Here is a 26,171-nt window from a genome sequence, read left to right as displayed (position 1 = left end):
GTGTTGGGTATAGAGTCTGCTTTGAAAAAATAAAGTATTGAAAAAGGGGGGCTCATAATGAAAAGCTAACATATGCTGTCGGGTCCTCTGCTTCCCGAGTCCCACTGTCCTAAGCATCCATGGCTGCTATTTTTGTTTCTGCTGTTGGTTATGTCTACATGTGTGAATACTTTGCTTAAAGTGCTTTTCTTGACTTACTAACATGGAGCATTGTTTACTGGCTTTCTGTTGAGAGAAATAAGGACTTGCCCTCTTGAGTGACCTTCTATTTCCTATTATTGTTAGATTTTACTTTGTGTCTTCCACTGGTAATCATTGACAATCCAGATTTTCCTTTTTCTTTCTCTGTCCATCCAAAGCCTGAAAGTTTATTTGCTTCTACACACATTTGAGGAGTTCACATAAAGCCTGGTACTAAAATAAAATGAAAGAGAACACAAAAATTAATATTTTCAGTCCAAACAGTACTACATTCTCATATAACTCCTTAACAAAGAGTATATAAGACATGAAATTTTTGAAACCTTATAGGACTCAAATGTCTGGGTCAAATTTAATTAATAGTTTTGCTGGGTATATAATTTTTGGCTGAAAACCATTTTCTGTAAAAAATTTTAAGCTATGGTGACACTTTTTTTCTAGTATCCCCAAGTGGTTGGTAAGAAGATCTGTTGACTGATTCCCTCTTGTCCTTTTTTTTTTTTTTTCTTTTTAAATAAACAGGACTTTATTTAGGCAATCAGAATTAAGAAAAAGTTTTTGTTTTTGTTTTTTTTTTAATGTTTTTGAGAGACCAACAGAGTGCAAGTAGGGGAGGGGCAGAGAGAGAGGGAGACACAGAATCTGAAGCAGGCTCTGAGCTGTTAGCACAGAGCCTGATGCAGGGCTCGAACCAATGAACCATGAGATCATGACCTGAGCTGAAGTTGGACATCTATCCAGCTGAGCCACCCAGGTGCCCTGGGCAATCAGAATTTTAATTCAGGAAACATAGGTTCAGGTAGAAACCCGACTCCTATTCCTTGTCCCTATAGTTTTGAAGCTTAAATACTTGGAAACAAAAAACAAAAACAAAATCACTTAACATTTCAAAGAGACCCCAGGAAATAACTATGAATGGTCAGCTTGCTGTATTTATTTAAGATTTGTGAACTCTTTTATTTGGTTTTAATATCAAGCTTGTTCAGATATCCTAGAATGTCCTGGGAAGCAGACAACAACTCATAGATTCAGACTGGCAGAAAAATTCTTTCTTGTTGACTGAGGCAAGTGGTACAAATTTGGTTTGCTACTTGCTTCCCTTTGATGTGTTTTAGAGTCTCTGATTACCGTCATCGTTTGGGCTTGGCTTCCACCTTAGTTGTTGCCCTCTGTCGGTCCCTTCAGTTACAGGTTAAAACTCCTGTCTCTACTCAGTCACTTGACAAACCTAAACCCCTGGGGCCAGCCCTCTAGCCCTCCCTCGCCCCTCCCCAGGGCTGTGTTTGAACCTAGGAAGACCCTACTGACTGATCCCATCATTAGCTCTTGTAAGTGAACCATCTGCTTGTTCTCTACTCACATCTAAGTGCGTTCATGTTGCTTCTTCCACAGAACCTACTACAGAAACATCCGTGAGTAGTGTAGAATTTAGTAAATATGCTGTGTGTGAGATGAAGAAAGTATACACTTCAGAGCAAACAACTGAAAATATCCAACCTTTATTTTCCAGTGCCCATTCTCATCTGTACTTCCACTGGTTTTTTTTTTTTTTTTTTTTTTTTTTTTTTTTTTTTTTTTTTTTTTTTTAGCTCTTGGCTCTCTGTTTCTCAGCCTTGGGTCTAGTTTGATTTGTTTCTTTTCTTTCACTATATTTTTTCTCCCCTGAATTCTGGAAAGCAGTTAAGCTGTGCTCACAGCCTCTACCCACAAACTTGCATACCTAAGCCCATCTTAGTGTTAAGCAAGGCAAGGGGGCTTAGGAAGGATAAGACCTTCTTTTTCCCAAATACGAGGGTTATTCTCAAGAATTCTTGTGGATGACTTGTTTGCCATGAGATCAGTGACCCTTGAATTCTTGTGTTGCCACTTGATGGAGCATGGTATTACAGATAATAGGGTGGCATTTATTTCCTTCTGTATGAAATAAATGGGATGGGCTGTATGATGGCTAGGATTGTTTTCAGTACTAACATTTTATAATCCTGTGAATTAGATAACTAAGTTCACTTCCGTAGAGTAATAACCGCTCATTCATTCACAAAGACACTTATTGAAAACTTACTCTTCATATAAAATTTGAGAGCTTGCAAAGCAATTTACATATATTATCTAATTTAGTACTCCTAAAAAAAATCGATGGGTTCAGGATGATTATTACTGTTTAAATTTACATATGGAAAATGTGACTCAGATGTTCAGGTGAAGATCATGGGCAGATAGATTGTGTTACAGCATTCTGCCTGCCCAGTACCCACTGAATTGAGCAGACAAAAATTTTTAAGAGCAATAAATAAAATTCATGACAATATCTAACCAAGGTAAAGGGAGTCATCAAAGGCAGTAAACTTTAAACAGGGATAAATAAGGAGAGAAAGAGAAAGTACTGTTGTGCTGTAGCGAGAAGTAATTGGATTTCTCTTTCCCCACCAGCAGAAAGCATGTCCTGAGATTTCTCACTAACACCCAGACATCTGGAGGAAAGCAAATTGAGTAATGGTAACCTCTCTGGTGTTTGACAAAGGAATAAGAAAAATGGCCTGGCTCAGGGGGTGGGCCGAGAGACAAGTTAAAGTGAAAAGTCACGGAGCTGGTTAGCCTTCCCTGATGGGAGCCAAAGCTGCAAGACTACATATTGGATTAGAGAAATAATAGATAATAATAGATAATATCTCCTTAGAGGAAGAGTGAGTACCTGAAAGTAGATGGGTTGTGATTATGCCTATTTCACCAAATCTGAGAAGAAGGAGCAGATCTCTAGTATCCTAACCATGACTGAACATGAACCCTGGACAGGCTCTCTCCTTCTGTCACTGGTCCATTAGGTTATAGAAATCAGGCAGCCCAAAGAATACTCAATCTTCAAACTTCAGCTTCAAGGGGAAAACAAACTGTTTGCTGCCATGTGACAAGAGAGTCAGCTGTCACTTCTATATTTCATGGCAAATAGAATTTCAGGACAAAGCCACCCAAGTGGAGCAACAAAGAAACAGCATGGCAACTTTAGAGCATAGTGTAAAAAACAACAAAAAGGTAAATAAATCTAAAGGCACAGAAGAAGACAAACAAGCATGGGGCTATAGCATGCAAGAGCAATACTTTCAACCTAGAAAGAAATATTAATTAAGGAGCAGAGCTCCTTACACAGTTGCTTTTCTGTATAGAACACAATGTGATGGGAACTAGAAGTCAATAAGGTAAGAGTTCAACGATGAGGTGGTAAATTAACAGAATGGGATTGATAGGGACAAAAGGAAACAAGGGGAGACCCAAAATACCATTCATAGTGTTGAAGAGCCCATAGATAAATTAGAAACAGCAAAAAAGGAAACAGAAGCAAAATAGAATATATATTGCTGAAGTAGACATATGTAGGAAAGTCTTGACCAGCATGTGAAGGCAGGTGAAAGTGATGGAAATAGTCAATGGAAGATGAATATAAAGACAGCTAAAAGGAAACAAAAGATTTGAAAAAGATTTATTTGAAGATAGTATGTAGGTATGTGTATGTATATAAAACATGATTTATTCACATATGTCACATAATTTAACATAAGAATAAATCCTTTTTGAATTGTGCACAAGACACTTCGTTTTAGAGGTTTACATGTCTTAATTTTTCACAAGAGTATGAGGTCAGTACTATTAGTATTCTCAAATTATGGATGAAGAAAGTAAGACATAACAAGTTAAGGATCTTGACTAAGTTCACAGTTAGTATATATAGCAGAACTGTGATTCAAAAGAGCAGAATTATGCTCTTCTGCCTCTGAATAGAAAAAATTCCCTGAAATGACTGTATAACTAAATTTGCACTTCAGAAGACAGTGTGTTGCAAGTGAGGGCACCATTTCCTCTTCCTGTCAGCAGTGTATGAGGTTCTAATTTCCACATCTCCCTAACACTTTATTGTCTTTTTTTTTTATAGAGCTTTTTTTTTTTTTTTTTGAGTTTATTTTCAGAGAGAGAGAGTGAGGGAACAGTGGAGGGGCAGAGAGAGAGAGAGAATCCCAATCAGGCTCTGCACTGCCTGATGTGGGGCTTTAACTCACAAACTATGAGATCATGACCTGAGCTGAAGTCAAGAGTTGGATGCTCTACTGACTGAGCTGCCCATGTGCCCCTGGCTTTTTTGATCATAGGATTCCACTTACAAGATACATATAATGGGGTGTTGTTGCGTAGGTGTTACAGAATTTCTCTTTAGGGTTAAGAGAAAGTTTTGGAAATGGGTGGTAGTGGTGGCTGCACAGTATTGTGAGTGTAATGCCAATGAATTGTACGCTTAAAAATGGGTCAAATGGCAATTTTTATGTTCTGTACAGTAGTTGCCACGGTAAAAACAAATAATTAAGAAAATGTATTCCAGGAAAATTCGGTACAGAATGTTGAACATTAAGGTATGTGCTAGTGAAGCTGTTAAACCTTAGGATAAAGAAGAAATTACCCAGTGTTAAGATGCAAAAACATCCTTCACAAGAAGATCAAGAAAATTAGGTTGGCCTCATACTCTTAGGAAGCAGCATTTGGTTTTGGGAGACAATGGGATAATGTCTAATATAGACTTAATGGAAAGAAGACACAGCCCAAGAATATCACAGGATATTAAGCCTACAAACAATTGCCCTCAAGAATAAATGTACTCAGAATAAATATAACTTCCACGAGATCTTGAGAAAATACTGAATCAGAAAATCCAACTAATTAAGAGTGAATAAAAATAAAAGATGCATGAATGCAGAACTCACGGTATAAGGAGTGATGATGAGTAGTGACTCCATATAAATGTAGAATTAACAATAAATAACTCCGGCAATTACAGTTACAGATCAGGATGTGAAGGTCACAAACCCGGGCAACGTAATGATAGCAGCCACTAACAAAGCTGAGAAATCAGGAGACGGGGAGAGGGAAGTTGAGAGGAAGTGAGCGAGAGCTAATGTCATCTTTCACAGCGCGGAGTCATTAAGTAGTGTTTAAAATTAAAATAAATAGTTAAAAAAACAACATAATTACTCCAGACTCTTACTGTTTTCTTCACAATCTGTGTTCTTAACCTCATAGGGATCTTTTGGCAAATACCTCCTGGTGAAGAAACATGTGAAGGTCTAGATTCTTTTCAATTTTGTTTTCCTTTTCTGTTAAATACAAGTAAAAATAAATGACATGTAGAAACGTAAAAATAGCATGTAATGTTTCCCCCTCCCACATTTGGTAGTATTTATTTCTGTCTGTTCTTTTGTCTGTCCAGCCACCCATCATCCATCCTTTTCGTCTCTGTATAGATCCTAAGATATTTACTATGATGTTTGCCATATGGTAACAGTAGCTATTTCTGGGTGGTGAGACTTGGGTTTTTTTTTTTTTTAACTTGCATTTTTGTAGGTTTCTGTAGTTTTTTCAGTTCTCCAAAATGTGTATCGTTTTCACAATAACAATAAAGTGATCTTTCTTTTTTTAAATAAAAGGGCAAAGCACGTATGTCAAGACATTAACAGTGGCTAATCCTGGGTAGTGGAGCTATAGTATATTTTATTCTTTGTAGGTTTCTTTATTTTCTGACACTTTCATTAAAATGTAAAAGGTATTAAAAGAAAGGTGCAAAGGGGCTTGATCTGGGTTTCATAGTCAGAAAGTGGCAGAGCCGTGGGTTCAGCCTAGAGCTGGGGGAACTAGGAATTCTGAGACGGGGCAGGCTGCCATGCGGGCTTAAAGCAGGAAGCAGCCCTGAAAACCCACTCTGGGTAGAACCTGGTTTTCCCCTTGTGAGTGGGGGGCAATATTGCAGTTGTTGAGTTAGTTTGTTGTCAGAAATCTAATGCCCAAACTTAAAAAAAAATTTTTTTAACGTGTATTTATTATTGAGAGAGAGACACAGAGTGTGAGCGGGGGAGGGGCAGAGAGAGAGGGAGGCACAGAATCTGACGGAGGCTCCAGGCTGTGACCTGTCAGCACAGAGCCCACTGTGGGGCTTGAACTCACAAACCGCGAGATGATGACCTGGGCTGAAGTCGGACGCTCAACCGACTGAGCCTACCCAGGTGCCCCTAATGCCCAAACTTGTATAGGAATCCTAAAACCATAGGCTGTGAGAGCTGTAAGGAATCTGGAAATCATTCCATCCAACCTACACATTTAACAGATGAAGAGCTTACAGGCACCAGGTGCTGTTTCATACAGCGTAGGCTTTAGAACTGGAAAATTCTTCTAAGGCAATTGAGTACAATCGTGAATATGGATTGAGCTTAACACTTTGTGTTACCTGTGCATGAACAGAGTCTGTGTCCAAGTCCTAACTCATCCTAGGAAAATACTCTGTGGCCTTGGCATGGGTTCCTGTTTCAGATTCAACAGATTTAAAAAAAAAAAATAAAATAAAATGTTTTAAATGTATTTATTTTTGAGAGAGACAGACAGACAGACTGACCACGAGCAGAGGAGGGGTAGAGAGAGAGGGAGACACAGCATTCAAAGCAGGCTCCAGGCTCTGAGCTGTCAGCACACAGCCAGAAGCAGGGCTTGGACTTGGAAACTGCAAAATCGTAACCTGAGCCGAAGTCAGATGCTTAACCCACTGAGCCACCCAGGCACCCCCAGATTCAACAGATTTTTGATGTGTACTTTCCCTGAGCCCGTAACTGTGCCAGGTAGGTCTTCTCCTCCCAGTACCTACTTTATTGGTATAGAAATTGAGTCTTAGCCTGAGGGCAAGTGACATTCACAGAGTCACTCACTGTAGTCGGTACAGTGGGTTGATAATGACCCCCACACCAGATACGTCTGAGTTCTAACTCCCAGAACCTATGTATGTGATCTTACTTGGGGGGAAAAAGTTATTTGTAGATGTACTTAAGAATCTCAAGATGAGGTGATCCTGGATTTAGGGTGAGCTCTAAATCCAGTGATAGGTATTTCGCTAAGAGACAGGTAGAGGGAGTTTTGAAACACAGAGAGGAGAAGGCCACAGGAAGTCAGGCAGAGGTGAGTAATGTAGCCAGCAGAAGCTGGAAGAGGCCAGGAAGGATTCTCCCCTAGAGGCTCCAGAGAGAATGCAACCCTGCTTACATCTTCATTTCAGACTTTGGGCCTCCAGAACTTGTGTGAGAGAATAAATTGTTGTAGTCTGAAACTACCAACTTTGTGGTAGTTTGTTAGGACGGCCCTGGGAAACTCCTCCATCTGTCTGGGATATGGTGGAAAGGGCTCTAAGCCAGGGTAGCTGACTCAAGATTGGTTCTCTCGGTCCATCTCAGAGCCCTTCTTGCCCAAAGGCCTGCAAGTAGGAAGCATCTGCCTGGTGTGCAGCCTGAAATCACACCTGGCAGGAGATAGTGTGTCCCACATATATACTGTCCCTGGTTCTCAGGCCTGTCCAGCCTCAGAGTAGGTTTGGGGGCCCTGGAACAAGAAAGAGAAGTGGGTGGTCAGTGACAGGAGCAGCAACATCTCTTGCCTGGGCTTTTACTTCAGCTTCTAAACTGACTAGAAGTACCTGCGTGCAACCACTTCCTGTCTAACCCAACTGAGATCCTGCTGGTCTCAGACACTACTTACTGATACACAGCCATCCAAGCAAGGATGCAAAAGCTGGAAACTTCATTTCCTACACTGCTTGCCCTGGGGTGGGGGTGGGGGGGTCTCAGTTGGATTCCACCAGGGAGAGATCTTTTAAGGCATGAGATCTGGGAAGCCACAAGCCTCCAGCAACTCAGGACAGGTGTTGATAGAGGTGTCAGCCATTGGCAGGTATAGGGTTGTGCCTGGGTGCTCAACAAATGAGCACTCCCTATGGGGCCATTGGCAGCCAGAACTAGAGACACTATCCTTCCTGTGATCCCTATACTTAGGGATTTCCTGAAGAGAACTTTCCATTCCCCCAGCCTCCTAATGGTTGTGTAAAGGTCCAGTTGTACAAAAACTCTATTTGCTTGACATATCCAGCGTGGACCCTCCTTTTCTGTTGGAGCCCTGAAAAGAGGCATTGATCTTCTTGAGATGAATATTTGCTCGTGTCTCAGTTCTTCTTAAAAACAGCACATAGCTGGGCACATAACTTAGCTGTTGGTGTAGGTGGTGAAGGAAACACTCAGTCCTGAAAAGTGGATAAAGAATTGGGAGGCACAAGTTTGAAATGAGACAGAGGGCTCCACTGAGAGTCCCAGGTCCTAGCAACACTACTCTGGATGCGCAAAGTCCCAGGGTGGAAATGAATGCTAAGATCCTTTGGGAATACGGCCTCTTGCACTTTCCTGTAAAACTTTCCATGAGGACCTCACCAAAGGCAAAGTCCATTGCAAGTAAGACAGGAGAATCCTCCCCCAACTCTAAGGCTAAATGAATGGTTAAGAAGCACATTAAATCGGGTACTTATAGCTGTGCCTCCAGCAAAAGTGAGATGGGGCTTTAATTCTTGCCTATCTAGTTAGAACCTACGGTAGGGGACAGACAGCCTTTTATAACATGAACAGGACTTTCTCTGAAGCTCTGAGTTCTATTGTTTTCTTCCTATCCTTTCTTTTTACTTCTTGCTGGAGGCTGAAACTCACAAATACAACAAGGTGAAAATTAGGGAAGTGATCGTGGCCAGTTGCACCTTGGAAGGTGTAGTTTTCCCCAGTGGAGTACTATAGGTGGGCTGGGATGCTCCTGTTGGTGGGATTTTCATGTACTGCATTTGTTCACAGGGTCGGACAACCAGACAGGGATCATAGAGATCAACCACTGTCTTTCTGAATCTAATCACAGTTCATGATAATAACCGCTAACATTTATTGAGAGCTTAGTATTTGCTGGGCATTCTTCCTAGGGGTCTACAAACTACAGCCCAAGGGCTGCCTCAGCCACCTGTTTTGTCAGGATTTATTGGAACACCGCGTCATTCATTTGTTTATTGTCTGTGGCTGCTGTCATGCTCTCAGTAGAGTCGAGTCATTGTGACAAAGACTGTTTGGGCTGTAAAGCCTAAAATACTGCTTGTCTGGTATGGAAAAAGTTGGTCAGCCTCTCTTCTGAGTCATTATGTATATATTAAAAAAAATTATTTTTGAGAGAGAGGCAGAGAGAGAAGGAGACAGAGAATCCCACGCAGGCTTTTTGCTGTCAGCATAGAGCCCAACACGGGGTTCAAACCCACAAACCATGAGATCATGACCGGAGCCGAAATCAAGAGTCAGATGCTTAACCGACTGAGCCACCCAGGCACTCCTGAACCATTGCGTACATTACCTCAGTTAATATTGATGGTGATCTTGGGAGGCTGGTATTTTCATTATGCCCATTTTGCAGACTGGGAAACAGAGACATGGTGAGTCTAAGTAATTTGCCTAACGATGAAGGAAGTAGGAAGTGTCAGAGCTGGGGTTTGCCTGCATGCTGAGTCCAGGGCCTCCATCTTTGTTGTCATATTATGCCCCAAGCACAAATCCACAGGACAAAAGATTTTTCCGAACCTTAGGAATCAGGGTGGTAAATGTGTCAATCTACTTGCTTCCCAAGTAGGGGAGATCCAGGCCAGGGCCTTTGATAGGCAAGGATCAGCCTACTCTCCTTGTTCCATTAGCAGAGGGTGAGAAGCAGGAGTCTTTGCTGTTCAGAAGGGAATTGGTTGAGACTCGGGAAATTTAGTTGCAGCCTCGTGACCTACACTGTAAAAATGATGCAGTATCAGAAATGCATGGGCTCAGAAAATACACCATTCATAGGTTCTTCCTGGGGAAATAATCACTGAAAAGGTACTTCAGAGCATGGAAAGATGAGCTAAAAATCAGGAACTCAAAATGAGGAAATTACAGGATGAAAGGCTGGTGAGCATCCCTGGGGGGCCATCTACAGAAGTCCTATTCAACTTGCTCCAAGGCTCTCGAGGAGAATTTTCATCTCGACAAACTGTCTCTGATTAAGTACCTTGACTGTTGTGTTCACAGCTGTATTCCCAGGACCTACAACAGTGCCTGGCGCATAACCTGCTCGATATACATTTGTTGTAGAACAAACTGGCGACATCACTGCATAGGCAGCCCCACGGAAGGGAGGCTCCTGCCTCTCCCAGTGGCCCCTAGGTGTGGCTTCAGAGCAGACAAGTTCACTATAAATTGTAATCCCTCATTAAAGCCTCTCCTTCAGGAGGAGTTTACCAGGCAAGGTCCCAAGCCCAATTAAATGCCACAACTACTTAGAAAGCAGCTAACCCATGCCAGGAAATGTGACTATAAGGAAACATCTCAAGGTCCTCCTGTGGTTGTCTCTCTGTGGTGGGTAATTTTTCCACTTCCTTCTACTTTTCTGGCTTTTGTTTTTGTTTTTTTTTTTTTCCTTCCAGGTAGCATTTTATAATGAAAAACAATACTACAACACATTTCCAAATTTGATGTTTGGTTATTTGTGCAGAAATCCTCCCAAGTGATTGCCTTAGACACCTCTTTGGGCAGTGAGCACAGTAAGGCTATGGAAAAGTGGTTCTCAGTTGAATTGTATCTGCCCTCTCCCATTCATATGTTGAAGTCCTAACCCCCTAGTAGCTCAGAATGTGACCTTATTTGGAAGTAGGGCCACTGCAGATGTTAAGTAGTTATAATGAGCCATACTGGAGTAGGTGGGCCCCTAACCTAATCTGGCAGGTGTCTTTATAAGGAGGAGATCTGGAGACAGACACACATACAGGGAGAAGACCATGTGAATCTGAAGGCAGACGTTGGGGTGATGCTTCTACAGGATAAGGAACACCAAAGATCACCAGCAAAGCACCAGAAACGGGGGGAGAGCCATGGCATGGATTCTCCTTCGCAGTCCTCAGAGGGAACCAGCCCTTTGAGCCAACATTTTGATCTCAGACTTTAGCTTTTAGGACTCTGAGACAGGAAATTTCTGTTGTTTGAACCACTCTGTTGGTGGTACTTTGTAACTGCAGCCCCCAGCGAAGGAATATAGAACTCATCACCCACTTGGCAGTTGTGATTCTTAGAGTCGCCTCTGCTTCATTATTTCAGCTTCTGCTTCTCTGTCTTTCCATCTGTGTTGGTGGAACTGAGCTGGGGTGGAGCTGACAAGGTTATTCTCATTGGCAGTGTGGAGTATAGATAGAATTCACTGGACTGGGGGGGTGCGCAGGATGGTAGGGAGGAGGGTAACTGGGGGAGAGGGCCATTGGCATTGTGGCCAGGGAGTCCAGAGTGGAGTCTGGCAGGGAAAGTGGGACCAGGGGAGGAGACTGGAGCTGGTACTGGGAGAAAGGTAAGATTGAAGTAGAGGGGTGCCTGGGTGGCTCAGTTGGTGGGGAGTCCGACTTCGGCTCAGGTCACGATCTTGCAGTTCATGAGTTTGAGCCCCTCGTTGGGCTCTGTGCTGACAGCTCAGAGCCTGGAGCCTGTTTCCAATTCATTTTCTCTCTCTCCAAAATCAATAAACATTAAAAAAAAAAAATAAAGACTGAAGTAGGAAAGCATACCTGCAGCTGACAGGCTTGGAAACGGGCTGAGAAGTGGAGAGGAGAGTGCACACAGTCAGGATGAAGGCTTCAGAGAGGTTATTAGGGGGTTCTGGGGTTTGATTTCAAGATGCTCCATTGATAGCCACGGAGACATCCTGGTAGCTTCAAGGATTCAAGTAGGACTGAGAGACTCTACATGTGTGTTTGTACGAGATAGCATTTTCTCTCCAAGTATCCTCCTCCCACCTTGTGACCTGCATAGGCAGCCGTGTCCCCTCCTGTGGCAGTGAGTGCCCCTCCCATGCTGGCCCACGAGGGCTAGTGCTCAGAGGCTGTCCCTGCAGGTGGGACTGGAAAGGCAATGTCATGCAGGTGGTTGAGGGCAGTGGTCAAGAGCCCAGACTCTGGACGCATTTACGGTGTTGTGACTCCCACAGGTGCCCTGTCCCTTCATGGGAAATGGAGAGAACATGCAGTGGACAAGAGCTGGCATAAGTCTCCCCAAATAGGCTGATGCCCTGGGAACCTCTTTGAAGAAAAACTACTTCCTTTTTTTTTTTTTTTTTTTAAAGTTCATTATTTGACAGAAAGAGAGAGAGAACATTTGTGCGTGTGAGCCAGGGAGGGGCAGAGAGAGAGAATCCCAAGCAGGCTCCATGCTGTCAGTGCAGAGGCCGTCGTGGGGCTGGATCCCATGAACTGTGAGATCATGACCTGAGCTGAAATTGAGAGTTGGATGCTAAACTGACTGAGCAGCCCAGGTGCCCGAAAAAGTACCTCTCAAATGCATGTGTATATCAGCATCACCTGGGGGCTTGTGAAACCACCACAGCCTGGCTGGGTCCCACTCCAGAACTTCTTCAGAAGGTCTCCGGTGGGGCCTGAGAATTTGCTTTTCTGTCAGGTTCCCAGGTGGTGCTGATGTAGCTAGTTCGGGAACCACATCTTGCAGAACCACTGGCAGCAAGAGATGCTCCTTGGGGTAAACTGCAAAGAGGCTTCCTGGTGCCTCTTGGAGTCACCCATGTATGGAGAGTGACCCTGGGACCTCCCTTTTCCTGCAGGTTTGTAGGGCCACCTGTCTGCCTCTCTGTTGCAGTCAGAGATCGACAAGAGGGCCCAGGATGCTGCCACTGATGCGGGTCATGACGGTCGATGTTTACATAGATCTCACTGTGTGCCAGGCACCGTTCTAAGCACTTACCTTATGTAAGCTCCTTGGATTCTCATTACAAACCTGTGGGGCAGGTGCCATTATTACCATCACCACTTTCATTTTATGGCTCAGAGAGTTTAAGCAACTTTTCCAGGGTCACATAGCTGGTAGCTGAGAGAGCTGGGACTTGATAGGGCAATCAGAACCCAGAGTCTGTGTTCTTATCCTACAGTATTCCACTGTCCCTGCAGAAGAAAGGAGGCAAGAAATGACCCTAGTGGTGTTGGCCAAGTTACTTGGACTCTCTTTGCCCTCGTTGTTACCTCAGGAAAGGAAATAGCTTTTCCCATTTCAGATGAAAGAGATACCTTTACGTTAAAGAAAAAAAAGCTGTCAGGATTAATTGGATAACAGCTGTCAAGTTCTTGTATCTCCTTGGAGGATGGGGAAAGAGGAAGAATAATTATTGTGCTATTTCTATGCAGACCCTAGTACATTTGGGGGAGTCAGTAAGTGTCTAATGATATTCTCGGTAATTGGCAATGATTGAAGGGGGGGGGGTTTCAGAGGAGAGACCTTGCTGAGGTTAGGCAGCAGAGAGAGCCTTCCTGTCTGATGGTCAGTGGCTAGAGTCTTCCTGCTTTTGAGAGAGGTGGGAGCCTGTGGCCCAGGGTAGGAGGGGACCCCTGCAGGTGGGTTGGCACCATTGCCTGCCCTGGAGGGGTGGGGGAGGCACTACTTGTCTGGACCAAGTTTATGGACCCCGGGCAGTCACAGACCCAGTTAGACCAGTGGGACCCATGAACCAGCTGTATCTGTTTCATTTAGAAACTTGTCAGAAGTGCACATTCTTAGCCACCCCAAACCTACTGGGGGTGGGATCCAGCAGGCTTTCAATAGCTTTACTCCTAGCGCAGTCACCTTTTGGCTGTGTGACTTTGGGCAAGTCACTGTGAACCTCTCTGTATATCAAGTTCTTTGTCTATAAAACAAGGGTGAGAGGCTAGACAGGTGGTCTGTAAGGTACCTGGTCTGTATCTCCAATTCCTTCTCTTCGTTCCACAGACAAAGACTGTCTTTGTCTTGCTTCCTGGCTTTGAAACAAGCTATTGCTTCTGCAGGGAACGTTCTTGCCACTCCCTTTCTGTGTCTGGCTCCTGAGTAACCCTGGGCCTCAGTGTAAACTTTATTTGTTCCAGAGAGTTGCTTGTTTTTTTTTTTTTTTATACCTCCTCCCCCTAAATGGAGTCTGAGTTAGTGATCTGTCCACGTATATACCCTGTCACCGAACTCCTCACTCCCCGCCCCTGACACTGCCTCTTACATGTCTGTAACGTGCACAGGGGCAAAAACTCATGCTGACTGCTGTTTCTCTGGAGTGTCGGACACATAGTGGGTGCATAAGTAATATCTGAGGGTAGAACCAATTTCATCCAATTTTTTATTTAAAATATTTTTTTATGTGTATTTATTTTTGAGAGAGAGCGAGTGAGTGCGCACGCACAAGCAGGGGAGGAGCGGGGGCGGGGGGGGGGGGTTGGAGGGAGGGAGGGAGAGAGCCACAGGATCCGAAGCAGGCTCCAGGCTCTGAGCTGTCAGCACAGAGTCCGTCGCAGGGCTTGAACTCATGAACCGCGAGATCATGATTTGAGCTGAAGTAGGATGCTTAACCGACTGAGCCACCCAGGTGCCCCTCATTCAATTTCTAAAAATCTTGGTTCTAGCAGAGTTTGTGAGGAAACCAGTGGAGGAGTTAGCCTTCATGCATGGATCCAAGTAGGGGAAACTGAGGCTAGAGATATGAGCAAGTTGACTTAGGGATACCCTGGCAGGGAGAACAAGTGGAGAAAGTAAGCCCCAGTGATGGAGGATTTGAGGGGAGGATGCTGTGGAATTGGGGTGCGGACAACGTTTGTGTACGTCTCTGTGGGACAGAAGGGCCCATCTGATACTGGCATTAGATAGCGTGATACCCTTACCACAGACAACCATGGTCTGGTCTTCCAGTAAAGAGCAAAATAACGTGATGGCGTCTAGCCAGCCCTCACGGTGAGGAATCTACCCTGGCATCACTGGGGCAGACATTTTGCAGGGCTCATAGGAGCTCTTAACCTTCATTTATGTATTTATTTATCACGGACAAGGTTAAGGACGACCTCTCTGAGAAGTAGGTGGACACTCTCTCCAGAAACAAAGCTCAAAACCATACACCTTCCCCACTGTTGACCTTGCCACTCAGTGGGCACGTGACCAGGTTGCTGTCAGGGTCGGACCCAGTTGTGACAGGGGAGATAAAAGTGTCAGGTGAGGGGAAGGTGGGCTTGAATGCTTCGTGTTTCTTCAAGCCCTGGTATTTTAAAGCCTGGGAAATAATAGCAGTGACCCAATTTAGTAACGCGAAGCCAAGACAGCACTATTTTAACAGGCTTAGTCATCTCTTCGCTTTGCTTTTTTTTCCCCCCTCCATTTCCATTTGTGTCTTTTCCCATTGCAAATATACGAGGTAATAATCCCGTATTTTCCATGGAGCGTGGCAAACATACTATATATAAGACACAGTTGAACATTCTGTGAGTGTAATTGGAGCATAAATGTAACTAATCAAAATATTATCATGCCAATGGATGTGTGAAGACTTTGGAGATTTAAAAAAATATATATATATTTTAGTTCCATGTCATTTCAATTTAAGAGATTTAGAGCTGCAGAAGCAAAGGACTCAGCCCAATGAATGTCAGGAACAATTTGGGGTCTGACAGTGTTACAGGCAGCACTGTTGTTCTCTTTACTCTTAATATGGCAGCAGCCTGACAACTGATTTCCTTTTTGTTCTTTCCTCCCACTCTCTGCCCCTCTTCCTGCCTGTGCCTGCTTCTAGGGCAAGGCTGGCTAACCCTGGGGAGTGTGAGATCCCTCCTTGCGCCAAACGTAACACACCTGCTTGTGTGGAGCCTAAGAGCTGAAGGATGGGTAGGGTTTCCTTTGTTTGAGTCTTGGCTCTGCTACTCACTGTGTGGCTTTAGAAAAGGTACCTGATCTCTCTGTGCCCCAGTGTTTTCATTTGTATGGAAAGGGTAACAGAAGCAACTACTGACAAGGCTGCAATTAGAGTTGAATGTGCATGAGTAAAATGGGATAGTTTGTGTTTGCTGCTGTTGCTGTTTGCTGGCAGGTGTGTCTGAGGGAAGGGAATTGCTGTGGGAACATAAAAATCACTGTGTTTCTTTATAGAAACAAGACCCGAGGAAAAGGGCCTTTCCTCCTTCAACCCCACTCTAGAAGGAGCCTAAAATCCAAGCCAGTCCTGGCTCCTTGCCCACCTACACCTAGTGACTGTAAAACTTGTGGGGGAGGGGAACAGACTCTGCCTGCACACCCCTGTTCCAGGTGAAGAAATGGAGAGAAAATTCTTGGCTCCCAGAGGCACCGTGTGACTAAAACAGTTGCACAGGAAGGGGTGGGAATCTGAAGGGAGAATGGCGTTATATGCCCTTCAGTTCTGTCTTTACATTGCCCAAAGAGTTGTGATACTTCCCACATCAAAAAGCAACTAGAACAGAGCCTGTGTCTCACCCTTCATGTAGCAGAATTCTCACTGGGTCATGGCGTTGGGTTCCATTGTCTTCCCTACAGTAACATTTATTTTTCCTGCAGCGATGTTGAGCTATGCTGAGATGTTGGGGGAGGAGAGATGTGAGGTTGTAAAAGGGGGTAGCCCGGGTCCTGGGGTGCCCCATAGTGTTTTACATGGGCCTGTCCTCATCACAAGATTATGGTAAGGTCTAGAAGGGGAATGTTGGGTGGGGGTTTTGTTTTTGTTTGGGGAGTGAAGGGATGAGAAGTAATTAAGGGGGTTGTGCATGGCTGGGATTTTATTCTGCTTTGTGGCCATGTCTTTGTCCTGTCCTCCCCTCTGTCTCTGCTCAGTGTTGTTTTCCCCACCTGTATTTCTCCTGCTTTACCACCTCTGTCTCCCACTGCTTGTGCCCCTCCTCCCTCATCTTCCTGACTGTGTACTCACTACTCACGTGCTTCCTTCTTCCTTTCCTTCTGCCTCCTCTCCCTCCCTTCCTACTCGTTTCTCTCCCTCTTCCCCTCTGCTTTCATCATTTCCTCAGGAATGGGGAAGGAATGCAGGCAGCCCAGGTACCTGGTCTTTGGGGAGAGAGGCCCATGGATAGACCCCCTTCAGCAGTGCCTTCAAATCCACTCGACTGGGCCTAATTCTGTTTTTAAACGACATCATCCATACCTACATGGGTTATCAGATAGCTGTTTCTTGGAAAATTGCCTTAACAAATTTGCATATGAAATGCTTAAACCCCAACTTCTTGGTCTGAACGAATGATTGCAGAAATAGTTATTACTTGTTCACACAAATTGACTCTGGCAAAATGTTCACAATGCTCACTTCCTTTGAAACTTCAGGAGGTTATTTTCTTTGTTTTAAATAGATATTATGTATCCATTAAGCTGTAATTAATCCCTCCTCCCCATTTTCTGGTATATTAGAAAAGAAGCAAGTTTCTTTCCCCCTTTTTTTTGACACCTGATAATTAGATTGCTTTCATTGATAATATGGATGCTGTTGAATGATATGTTTGCTACTTTGGCTATTTTAAATTGTTATGTTTATGATTGGCTTGATCGTTAGTTTTCATGATACTGTTGGCAGAACTATACTTCTCTTCCATGTCTCTTTCCTTACTTTATGGTGCATTTGTGTCTTTTGACATTTTGGTGTCCCCTGCCCTTTATATTGTGACCAGATAGCTAAACTTGAACATTCTGGACTTCTAAATGAAGCCTTGTCCAGAAAGATGTGATAGAGCCAGGTATAGGGCCAACAATGCGGGAATAAACATCCTCTGGGCATTAGTGAAAGCCACTGAGAGAAGGTGACATTTAAGTGGTTTAGTAAAGGACCATAGCTGGGCTGGGCTGTGTGGGTTTCAGGAACAACACCCCCTGAGCAAAAACCCAGAAGCAGGGAAGTCTGCAGTGTGTGTTAGTTTCTTATTGTTGCTGTAACAAATCACCTCAAATTTAGTGGCTAAAAATAACACAGAGGTGGGGGTTTTTTGTTGTTTGTTTGTTTTTCTCTAGTTGAGGTGATCAGAAGTCCTAAGTGGGTTGCCCTGGGCTAAAGGTGTCTGTAGGGCTGTGTTCCTCCCTGGAGGCCCTAGGGGACAATATATTGTCTAGTTCTTGGGGGCGGCGCGGGGTGGGGGGGGGCTTCTGCATTTCTTGGTTCCTGGCTCTTCCATCTTCAATGCCAACAGCATAGCACCTTCAAATCCCTCTCTGATTCTGCCTTTTCTGTCTCTCTTGTCCAGAATAATCTGCCCCTATCTTAGGGTCATCTGATTGGCAATCTTCATTTCATCTGAAATTTTAATTCCCCTTTGCTATGTAAGGTAACATTGTTATGCCCAGAATTCGTGATCCCCAAAGACCACTAGGGAGCCGAGTCTGATGCAAAAGCAAGAGAGCCTTTATTTGAGCTAGCTCGAACTCAATCCCCTACCTGCATGGACGCAGCGGTGAGATACCAGGGAGAGAGAGCGAGTTTCAAAAGCACAAAGGTTTTATAGGGGTCTAGGGGCAGTTGGTGAGGTAATGGCTGTGGCCTCAGCCGATTGGCTGGGGAAGGGTCGGAGTCCTGTTACGCAGGTCGCTGGGCGTGTTTTGATCAGGAAGTTTGAAAGGGTGAGCGGGAGGTTACTCAAGGGGAGGAGGCGTGGTCTAGGTGAAGGACACAGAACAAGATGGAGTCGGCCGGCGTAGGCATGCCCTTTCAACATTTTCACAGGTTCTGGAGACCAGAATATGGCTGCTGTTTTCCTCACCACGGAGTGGATGTGGGCTGTGTAGGCAAACGATTTTCTCTCTCTTCCTCAGTGTTCCTTGCTTTAAAACAGGGATAGCATGGTACCACTTCATTGGGATGCTCAAAGACGCTAAGAGAAGTGCCTGGGACATACTAAGTTCTCAATGAACATTTAGTAATGTTAAACGTAAATTGCACTGGGCACACGGACATCTGCTACTGGCTGTCTATTATGAAATTAGCATTATTGAGTCAGGTCCAGTTTTTCTTTTCTTTTCTTTTCTTTTTTTTTTTTTTTTATAACATTTATTCACTTTTTAAGAGACCCAGAGAGACAGTGTGAGTGGGGGGAGGACACAGAGAGAGAGAGAGAGGGAGACACAGAATCCAAAGCAGGCTCCAGGCTCTGAGCTGTCAGCACAGAGCCCGACACAGGGCTCGAACTCATGAACCCTGAGATCATGACCTGAGCCTAAGTTGGATTTAGGAGCCGACCTGGAGCTCAGTTGGCTTAACCGACCGAGCCACCCAGGCGCCCCCAGTTTTGAAAAACTGTGTACTGAAAACAGACAAAAAAGTTTGACACGGAGCTTTCATTTTCCCATTTTCTCGATGAGAACATTGAGGCCCAGTGAGTTTTCATGACTTGCTCAAAGTCACACGACTAAGAAAGAGCAGAAGTGGGACTGAAACCCAGCACGTGCTTCATGTCACCACAGCTGCCTTGGCTCCGGGCAGCATTTGCGTCCCTGCTGCCATCCTCTCCCTTCACGTAGATGCTAGCGCTGGAAGCTGGCGGGGCCACCTGTCTGCAGGGACAGCTCTGAGCTCTCGGAGCCCCAGGCCCTCAGCTGCCAGTCGCCTGAGCACACTCATGTAATCTTAATGAACAATGTGCAAAGCCATTAAAAACTCAATTAGGGCTTTCTTTTTACTGCCGACGTGAGGAAATGCAATCCTGAGGTGCTCATGTGTAAACACAATAGCCGCCATCTGCTATGGAGAAGCCTTTTGCCTCCAAAAAGGGGATCTGTGTTGCAGACACATCAATAACGGGGCGCGTATCAAGGCATTATTATGCACGAAGGGGAAAAATGCAAAATTTATGGCCAGCCAGAGAGTACTTCCTGGTTTAATTCCACAATTTTTGGTGCTATGTATAATAACTATGAGGAAACTAATGCTGTTTTATGTTCCTTATCACGTCAGTAGATTTTTTTGGGGGGGGGGGAAGGGAAAAGAATATATTTACAGTCTTCCCTTTCTTGTTTCTGACTGATCTTGGCGTAATGACTGGCTCATTTTTGATCTCCGGGAAACTGACAGCCCTGGGATGATATTAATTAAGCCAACCTGTTGATCAAAGGGGGCCCCCACTGAGCTGCTGGTAGAGGAGGGTTTTCAGTCCTTAACAGTCTCTAAAACGGCAGGCCTGGGCTCAACTCAGATATGGCTTCCTTCCTTTGTGGAGGATGTGGTTAGAGCTCTGTAAGGTGGGCTATGAGGTGTTTTAGGGCTCTTCCCAAAGACACTATGCTTGCATTGCTGAATATTCTGGCTTCCAGTCCCTGTGCCTTTGCACATGCTGTTCACTCTCTTTGAAATGCCTTCCCCAGTTACCACCAGGCACACATCCACGAAAGGGAAACTGACAGGAAAAGAGAAGAGGCTCATATAGACCTTATGTGGGGATGTAAGCTCTCTGCCTTCTGGGATCTCTTCACACATAATGTGGCTGAGGATATTCCTGGGGAAGGGGTGCCGGGAGAGAAAAAACTGAGCCTTGTGCCATGAGGATGTGAGAATACTCAGGTGCGTCCTGCGGACTGGAGGAAGCCTGTTGGCAGGGATTGACCGCAGGGCTGCTGTGGAGGAGAAAATCCATCCCAAAGGATGATGCCAAAGTGGAATTAAGGGGGTACTGCTGCTGGGTGAGCCTCACCCTGTTTGTTGGAGGATGGGGGGATGGAGCTTAAGAGATGCTTAAGCTCCATGACTTTGGAGCTTAAGCATCTCTTTCGTGGGTCCCCCGAGAGAGTGCCTCAGCCGAGACACTGCAAGGACCTGCCCAATCCTTGAGCCGAGGACCATTCAAGAGAGCTGTGCCAGAAGTGCAGGGGGAGGGGGGGAGGACAAGGGGATTGGCATCATTAATTTAGTCGGCAGTGAGCACCTGTCTTGAGGACTTGGAGAAATACACGGGGGAGGATTGCAAGGAGCTGGGGTTTGTTCAGGTACATGCAGGGCGTAAAGCTGGCCAGATTCCACTACCAGGGTTCATCGTGCACTCACGGGCTGACGAAGTTTCACATTCTTCATACTCGGGCTCTGCATAGCCCACTGCTAGAAGACACCCCAGCTCCCCTCGCTGAGTTCATCACCCTTCTCTGTGCATTGTTACCACGTCTCTGCCTGCTCCAGAGCTGTCCTTCTAGATACGTGAGGCTAGGTTTTCTGGGAAAGAGGGCATCTGGTCTTTTCTGTTCCTGTAGAGGAAGGTAGGCTGTGTTTCAAAATGGGGTAGTTACCCAAATGTAGGAAGGGAGTTCGGATATTGGGTGGCCAAACCACAGGGAAAGTTTCTCCAGCTCATCAGTCTGATTAACCTGGAGGAGGTAACCATGCAGGGCTCGTATCTTAGGAGCAGTGTATGACCATGATGTTCATACTGGCCAGCAGCCCTGATGAGTCTCCACTGCTAAGGATAGACCTTCCTTGGTTATAGCCCCAAACCTTTTTCTTTTTTGTCCAAATTGGGAGCCAAATGATATGACCTTGTGTTTTACTTTTTACATCATACTTCCTTACTAATTGATGACACGGTCCACTAGTGCAAAGAATCTTCTATACTCACATGAGAGAGCTCAGATTCCCCCCAGGATACCTGCCCATTAGACAATGTACACCGGCTGGCTCCAAATGGGTCTGTCGTCCTGTGTCTCTGGTTCACTGGCTTGGGAATACATATGTGTTCATGTTAATGTAAAATGATGACAAAAAAATGGTCCTCCAAAGATGACCATGTCCTAATCCCTGGAACCTGTGCCTGTGTTACCTTACTGGGCAAAAGAGATTTGCAGATGTGTTTAAGATACTTAAATGGAGAGATTATTCTGCGTTGTCTGGGTATACCCAGTGTGTGAGAGTTCTTATAAGAGGGAGGCAGGAGCATCAAAATCAGAAACAGGAGAGGTGACAGTGGAGCTTGAGGTTGGAGTGATGTCCTTTGGAGATGAAGGGGCCAGGAGCCAGGGAGTGTAGTCTAAGCGTGGGACAAGACAAGGAAACAGATTATCATCTGAAGTTCCTAGAATAAAAGAAGCCTACCTACATCTTGATTTTAGACTTCTGGCCTTCAGAACCATAAAAGAATAAATTTGTGTTCAATTAAGCTATGGAGTTTATGGTAATTAGTTACAGCAGCCACAGGACACTAAACCAGGATCTGAGTCTATTGTCCCCTGGTGCTCCACCTACTTGACCATTGGGCCTCTGTCCTCATAAGGCTGCCCCTGGTCATGAGTTTAAGACCAGTTGCACTGGGTTCTTCTGTTGCCAAGCTTCTTTCTGGGCTCCTCAGGGACACCACTGTTGCGGCTGTGGGTTCCTCCCCCCCAAAGTGGTGCAGACTCCTTCCCTCCTGCTGGGTCTGCCACCTGCTGATGCTGACTTTTCACCATCCCCTTCTGTCACTTGGACCCCAGAGCAGCATTGCTCATTCCTCCAGTTTCGCCAAGACCTTCATGAGCAGGACTCCATCCTGCTATGCCTTACTGGTCTATGTCCCTTCCCTCCTTTGCCAATAGGCTGGGCGGGGTGTGGTGGGGTGGGCAGCCATCACTTTTTTTTTCTAATATATATTTTTCAATATGCTTGTCTGTTTCTGTGAGCCTTGCACCAAAACACACACCTTTCTGTCTAGTCTAAAGGCTGGGGCATGCATATCAAGTCCTCAAAATAGACATGAGGGGCCAGGGTGGTAGTGGTACCGTGACCTTGACCAGACACACATCCAGCTTACCTTAATGAAGATCCAGGATATTTCTTGCTTTTTTAAGAATTCGTTCTCAGAGTCGATTCTTTTTCTTTTCTTTTTTCTTTGTGCCTCTGTTGACACTAGGATACCGCTTTCTGTGATGTCCCTACTTTGTGTGTCATCCTATCCCCTTAAACAAAGGGACTTGTGGGAAGTAAGGGTTCTATGGGGGTGCCAAAACAATAATGCTAGCTGTGGAAATAAACTTCAAAATTTCGATGCCTTAATAACCCAATAACAGTTTATTCCTTGTTTTCTTAAAGCCAAAATGAGTGTTTCTAATAGTTGGGTAGCCTTCCTGATGGTCATGGTCATTCAGGGAACCAGGCTCCTTTTACTGTGTTCCATTTCAGAGTGCGAGCAGGGGAGGGGCAAAGAGAGAGGGAGCGAGAGGGAGACACAGAATCTGAAGCAGATTCCAGGCTCTGAGCTGTCAGCACAGAACCCAACACGTGAACCATGAGATCATGACCTGAGCTGAAGTTGGACACTTAACCTACTGAGCCACCCAGGTGCCCCAAGATTCTGCATTTCTTACAAACTTGCAGGTGATGGTGATGCTGTGGGTTGACAGACCATCCTTTGGGGGACAAGCTAATGGAGGGTGGGGCAGTGGAAGTAGGGTTGGGGGGAGGGAGGTGGCTTTTACGAACCAAGCCTCCATGTGCCAAGTGGCACACTTCCATACTTGGGCCCCATTGGCTACAACCCAGTTGTGTGGCCCCACCAATCTCTAAAAAGGAGGCTGGGGGATGCAGTCCAGCTCTGTGCCCAGAACAAAGAGGACAGGTGTGTTAACGAACCAGGAATCTCTCCAAATGGAGGGTAGATAGAAGGCCAAACACTTTCAGCACCTCTGCCTTGTGGGAGGTGGAGCCTCGTCTATCTGCAGTCACGGGGACAGCAGGATAGAGAGAAGCTCTAGGGTCATGGAGGTGTATGTATGTTACGTAGCTCTGCCTCTTCCATGAGCTTGCTCACCACCGGAGCTGGGATGAAGAAGTAGAAGCCTGAGCTGGTGAAAGGGAAATGCCCCCGACTCTTTGTGCTGCGGATTATATGCAACCCGGTATGGATTGGCAGGACAGGAGCTGAAATGCCCACAGGGGCGCTATGGGATTCTTAGTGGAGAGAGCCAGGCACTGCTTGCTTCATAGGCTGCCGTCCCTACACATAGCTGTGCCACAGCTCTGTGGCAGGTGCAGTCTGCGTCATGGGGCTTGTGAGGCATCACTCATCTATCCCTGGGAAACCTTCTGGAACCCTGAGGCATGTAGGTCAACAAATACAGGCATGTATGCTAGCTCAGTCTTCTTTCTGTGCTCAGTTTCCCCCTTGCCATGGTTCTTTCTTTGCTGCCTCAATGGGGAGGTTGTGATAATTAGAGATAATACATCTGCCAAGGGACATCTCTCCACTTACCCTGTGTTAGCACCAGGCCGTAAACAAGGAGACTTGATTCTCTTGGAAACATGGAGGGGTTGGGGAGACGTGGCCTCTGTGCTACTTTCAGTGGCTCCTGTCCCAGGAGGCAGGGAGTTTTCTGATTGGTGGGATGGTGAAAGTCTGATAGCTCTAGGTTCCTGTTTCTCTGTCTTAGTCACCTTACTTCTCGTTGGCTCATTTTCGGGATAGGCCTACCATTGACCCTAAGTGGCCGTCTCTACAGGATAGCTCCAGGCCTAGGGATCTGGGTGGAGTCAGAAGGAGGGAGTCCACCACCATCCACCTGCTTTGTGTGCTCGCGCAGAGAAGATAATGCAGAAGCCTGATTTGGCCTCAAGTCCAAGTTACTTTCTCTAATCCAGTTTTGTGAATAATAAAATAGGAATTTTGAACTCTATCTGTCCTGTGTGAAATTAAGTTTCTTTTTTGTTTTCTTTTGAGAGAGAGAGAGAGAGAGAGCAAGCGCAAGAGGGGGAAGGGCAGAGAGAGGGAGAGAGGGAGAAGTATGCTCTGTGCCATCAGCACAGAGCCCAATGTGGGGCTTGAACTGACAAACGTGAGATCATGACCTGAGCCAAAACCAAGAGCCAGACGCCCAACCGACTGAGCCACCCAGGCATCCCTGTCCCGTGTCTATTTTTAAATTCATGCAGAATCCAAGGAGTATGGGCTTTGAATGTTTGGTACCCTCTAGAATCCCAATGAGCAACAGTGCCCAGTACTTATTAGCTGGCAGCTCCAATCTTCTGGGTTTTACGGTGCATGAATAAGGCTGCTTCCTACAGTGGCTTACCTCAATTGGGAATAAGCAGTCTTAAGGTTTCATTCTGAATTGAAGATTTTAGCGGTTAAAATGAGATTTCAAAGCAACAATGTTTTTCTAGGTAGGAGTCTTCGTCCCAGAATCCCGAGTTGATCTCCTGTGTTTTACGATGTAGTTTATTTCATAGCATCATGGGACTTTAAGTCACAGAGTTCAGCCCTAGCAGTTGATGGTGAAGTTTCCTTAGACATCTCTTCACTTGTCCAGGCTCTGTTTAGCCACCTGTAGTGGCCAGGAACTATGTCTCCAGGGCCTTTGTTAGAAGGCCCTTTAAATGGAAATTTGCCTCCTGTGGTTTCTTTCATAGATCTGCCTCTCTAGCACCTTTATCAATTAGCAATTGCCACAGTAATGCTGCCCAGCAAAAGAAGAGGAAACTCAGCGGCAAACAGCAGTGAGCATTTACTCTCACACTCATGGGTCTGAGCATTGATTGTGGACTGGCAGATCTGGGTTGGGGTATTGACTGTGTGGCTGTGCTTCTAGCTGCGGTGTGGGGATGGCTTGGTTCTTCAGTGCTGGCTGAGCTCGGTTCTTGACCCCACATGTCAGTTCTTAATCCTCAGCTGAAAGAGGCAGCAGCTAGCTGGGGCAGTCTTCTTCTGAAAGACGGTGATCGTGCAAGAGGGCTAGCGTAGCTAGGCATATGCACACTTCAAGCCTCTGCCTGATTCAGTGTGTTGACATCCCGTTGACCAAAGCAGGTGCGGCCCAAAGTCAAGGGTGGGGATATGGCCTCTGCCTCTTCTGGGAGGCCCGGGACGAATCCAGGGTGGGTTGAAGAACTATAGAAACAACCATTTAATCTGTCAAAGCAACTCCAAAGACGCTCCCTTCCTTTCTGTGGGCAGTCATCCTGCCTAATGCTTGAAAACAGTAGTCATGTCTTCTGCACAGAGTAAGAGTGTAAATGTGGAGTTGGAGAGAATCTGGGTCTCCTCCATCCTTCCCTGTCTGAGGGCCTGGGGCAAGTCATTCAGTCTTTAAATAGAATGAAAATCCTCTACTTCCCAGGCTCATTCTGAAAATTAAATTGAATAACATATTAAAAAGACACAAGGCATCACATTAGTACTCCTGAAGTGCTTAGGAATTATTACTTACCCTCTATTCCAGGCCGGACATCTTCTCGTTGTCTCTCACTTTCTTTGGGGTCTTCCTTGCTTAACTGAATATATTCTATGTTTTATATGTCCTTCTGGGATACTTAGAATCATTCCTCGTGCTGAATGCAGTGTGAAGGGGTAGTTGTCAATT

General features: G+C 45.3%; 1 protein-coding gene across 16 annotated transcripts in view; it reads left to right on the top strand.

Moving 5' to 3' along the window:
- PTPRT (protein tyrosine phosphatase receptor type T) overlaps positions 1-26,171 on the top strand; it is a 1,080,869-nt gene that overhangs the window by 331,069 nt on the left and 723,629 nt on the right. The window lies entirely within an intron of this gene.

Source organism: Puma concolor, chromosome A3 (genome assembly GCF_028749965.1).
Source record: "Puma concolor isolate L17-30 chromosome A3, mPumCon1.1.hap2, whole genome shotgun sequence".
NCBI lineage: Eukaryota > Metazoa > Chordata > Mammalia > Carnivora > Felidae > Puma > Puma concolor.
The sequence above is the reverse complement of the archived record's forward strand: the minus strand, read 5'-3'. Positions and strand labels throughout refer to the sequence as shown.